The sequence below is a fragment of the Alexandromys fortis genome, unplaced genomic scaffold (genome assembly GCF_014885135.2).
Source record: "Alexandromys fortis isolate MF-2015 unplaced genomic scaffold, M_Fortis_MF-2015_v1.1 scaffold_63, whole genome shotgun sequence".
In the NCBI taxonomy this organism is placed as follows: domain Eukaryota; kingdom Metazoa; phylum Chordata; class Mammalia; order Rodentia; family Cricetidae; genus Alexandromys; species Alexandromys fortis.
In genome coordinates this window covers 7055924-7060317 of record NW_026067953.1, presented here as the reverse complement: position 1 = coordinate 7060317, position 4394 = coordinate 7055924, and positions in this window count along the sequence as shown.

Here is a 4394-nt window from a genome sequence, read left to right as displayed (position 1 = left end):
AATAAACCTTTTTTTCCTTAATTTTCTCTTGTTAGACATTTTGTCACAAGGAGACAGGTAAGTAATACACTTCTCACTTATGATAGAACAAATCTTTTCATTATTTTTATTACTGGAGTCAAAAATCATCCCCTCATTGAAAACCATTAGTATAAGTGTTGCCCTTGGTACAGTGTAAATTCTGAGTAACTCTGGTATACTAAGACTGACCTGACAATCAGGTCATTTTTCAATGACATTCCTGATGGGGAGACCCAACATATAGAAATAAAGATAGGAATAAAGATCAGGAGATATTTCACAAGCTATGTCTATGTCAATCAAGTTTACAGTGCAACATCTTACATACTATGTGTGGAAGAAAAATGGGACAAGAGTCACCAGATTGGGCAGTGTTGCACAAAGGGAAGACAGGATATCTCAAGTGTGTTATAGACAAGCACACAGTTGTCTTAGTACTGATAATTCCAGTCCCAGGATGGAGGGTGTGGGAGGACTCCGATTCCCTTAACATCTCTGAGGCCCTGGCCCTAGCCCAGAACTGACTTTGCCAAGTCTACTCCTGGGAGGACACTGAAGTGATATTCCCTTTGTCCTTTCATCAGGACATCTGAGATAATCTTGAATTCACCTGGTTCCCAATACCAGGCAAAATATTTTTGGCAGCTCAGTAGTATGAGGGATTTTGTGGAGTAGAATATAATATCTATATTTTCTTCCTTAATAATAATTCTTTAATTCACTAATAACCCATGCTGTAGAATGTAGAGTTTCTGAGACATGTAATAAGTAAACATCCCAAAGAAAAATATAAGCAGGTTTTAAAGGGATGTTGTTTATACTTTGGAATATTAGCAGTGATCATAAAAGCCTAAGAAATTACATGTTACCTGATAATCGATCCCTAAGAAAGTAAATCATGTGAAGCTTCAGAAGAACCTTCTAGACAGAGAGAATATGGAAAATCCATGGAATACATTCAATAAATTGAAAGAAAGCTGGCTTGGGGGATGGAACATAAAAACTGGCAGGAAACAATGAAAGGGGCATGAAGCTAAGTTGAAGAAGTTAAAAATGTAGTGGGGGACAGGCAATGGGTGCTAGATTATCAAGTAATGGCCTCATCAGCCAGTTGGGAATTATTTTATTGTTCAATAGTGGGAAGGTGTTTAAGAAATTTGCAAGTTTCTAATTTAGATTTTTCAAAGGTGATTGTTGTTCTTGTGTTTTAGGATGGGAGTAAATGAATTACACAGGTGTAGTCTTTTTGAGAGATGGGGATAGCTTTGGTTAGACTAGTATATTTCATGAGAAAGTAAGAAGAGATGAGATAAATTTTAGAAACACAGCCAGCTGAACAAATAAGCTGAAGGAATGGTGGGATGAGAGAAAAAAGAAGGATAATTTCAAAGGTTTGATATTATGCTACTGAATAAATGATATAAAAATGCTGAATAGACGATCTCTTGTAAAAGGGAGACATGATTTTTAAAAACCTATTTTGATTATATTAGATTCAAAATGAGACATCCCAATAGATTCAATAGGAAGGGTGTCGGATATATGTAAGTTACAAGTTCAGACATCAAATATGCCTTGGTAATATAGTTTAAGTGTGTTTTATATGCTAGAAGCTTAGTATCAGTGTGGCAATATTGTTGGGGAGTACAATCTTTAAGTGGCGGAACCTCATGAAAATTTACTTGTTCCTTAAGAGGTGTTAGTGCTTTTTTAAAAAATGGAAATGTTAATTTAGGAACATTCTTTAAAGTATGCTGGGGTAAGAAGAATGTACCTAGCCCTTTCCAGCTTCTTGTTTCCTTATTGATTCACATGCCCTTTTGTATATTTCTCTACCAAGTTCATATAGCCAGAGGGAACCTCATAGGGATGCAAGCACCATATTGTTTGGGTCTCTAGAATTTGAGCTAAATAAATTATAAGTCACTCAAGTATTTTGTTGCATCAATAGAAAACAGATCAAGACAGTATCTCCTCAGTGTAATTTATTTTCTTATTACTTTTCCATGTCTAGGTGTGCAATATTGGGTGCCTCAGGATTTTGTTCACATACATTAAGGATAATAATGGCTTCTTGGTTAACTGTTGCTTTTGTTAGAATGAAGTGTCCTTTTCTATGTTTTCTGTTTAGTTTTAGTTTGAAGTCTATTTTTGTAAGACATTAGGATAGTGACACCTGTTTTCTTCCTGATACCATTTGATTGGGATACTTTGTCCATCCTTTTACTTTCAGGTGGTGTCTATCTTTAAAGTTAAGATGTGTTTCTTGTAGACAAGAAGCAGATGGATTTTGTTTCTAAATAATTCAATCAGGCTGTATCTTTTGATTGGAGAATTGAGAATCAATTAAACATTATTATTTAAAGTTATTATCCAAATGTTTATATTTGTTGATTTTGGTCAATAAGTTGTTGATTTTTATTGTTGTTGTTTGTGTTCACATTGTTACTTTGTTTTTCAGTAACTATGGCTCATATTTCTTTCCATAGTTTATTGACTAAGTTTAGTTACTTAATTTCTAATTATTGCTTTATTCATAGCTCTAGTGCTTATGTAAAGCCTACTCTAGCCCGTAGTCCTTTATTCCACATCATTGTAGGTTCCCGAGACTTTGTTCTTGCGAGTCTCTAAGCAGTGTAATTACTTGAAGATCTTGGGAAAGAAATTAAGTTAATAAACATAGCAGTTACAGGTGATGGAATGAGCAATTGTGATATGACTTACATGTCAATGTTATTTACAGATAGATCACCCTTGCTATACTTGGAGGCATAATCTTTTGGCATAAACAAAAAGATATATCCTAGATCTCCTCTATTCTATGGATATCTTTCTGGAATTTTCATTTTCAAGGAGGCTTTAACTGTGATTTTTCCAGTAAAATATTTTTGCTTTAATTATGTTTCAGCTCTATCAACTACAGTCTTAATTATATAACATATCTTGAGTAAAAATTTTGTATTAATTATGACTTTACCCTGTTGTTTTTTTTAATTGTCTGTTTTTATTTTTAAGATTATTTTCCTACAATAGATAGTTTTCAGGTGTGTTTTATTTCTCAGAACCCTATATTCTTGTTTCAGTGGTCCATATTAGTGTTGGTATGAAACAATGCAGAATGTCACATAGTAGGTATTCCAACTGTCTTTGAAATACTGTCCGATTGACACAGGCTTCTGACCTAGGTTTGATAGGTAAAACATACACCCACATGAGCAGAATCTGGAGTTTATGGTGAAAGAAGGGCAATGAAGAATCTTAGCAACATGTAGTTTCCATCTGCTGTCCAATGTTTAACTGAGATGAGATAGTGTGATAATCTGTCGATGGTTTGAGTTCAGCAGCAACAGTGCACTCATGGAGTACCTTATGACATGATACTTGGCTATTGTCTTAGATCCTGTGTTCTTGCCCTTTTTCCAAATCTGTCCTCCCAACAGCATCTTGAGGAATTGGGTTACATATATGCACCACTATGCTCACCTGTCCTCACTATTTTTACCATATCATCCATGTAGTGGTCAACTTACCATCAAACCCTTTTCTTCTTGAGCAGTCTATATTAAAAATAAATGTATAACAAATTTAGCTTAACTGAGTCTACTCAAACTGAATGGTGTTAACGTATCAGCAACTGAAGAATTAAACAATCATATGCAGCAGAAGACTATTGGGTACATCTTAGCTTTGCCATAACCTTTCTCATCACATTAACCAGCAATAATGCATCTCTCCATTGACTACTGTGTACTGCAAAAGATGTGTCTCTGAGTGAGGTTGAATGCAGCAAAGGACTATGGGTATAAGCATAAATAGTTGGAAGACAATTTCACAGTATAATCATTTAGCAAAATAATAAGTAAAATTGTACCCTAGGGCCTCTGACCTATACAGCCTTGGGATTACAATACCGAGGATGAAATTTGAGTGTCCAGTCCTAAATACGGCATCTATATTAATTCCGCCAAGGCTCAGAGACCATCATGAAAGAGGAGGCAAGGGTAATGTAAGATCCAGAGGAAGAGAAAGAATGTTGTGAAATGTTTTTCTCTGGACATGAAAAGGCTTTCACATTCATGACTCAGTAGGTGTGGCTATCTGCACAAGAGTCAAGGAAGTCAAAAATTCACACAAATGGGGTAGATGATCAACATGATAGTGTACATAAGCGACCCCAAAAACTCCACCAAAGAACTCCTACAGCTGATAAACACCTTTAGTAATGTGGCTGGATACAAGATCAACTCCAAAAAATCAGTCGCCCTCCTATACACAAAGAATATGGAAGCAAAGAGGGAAATCAGAGAAGCATCACCTTTCACGATAGCCACAAACAGCATAAAATATCTTGGAGTAACTCTAACCAAGGAAGT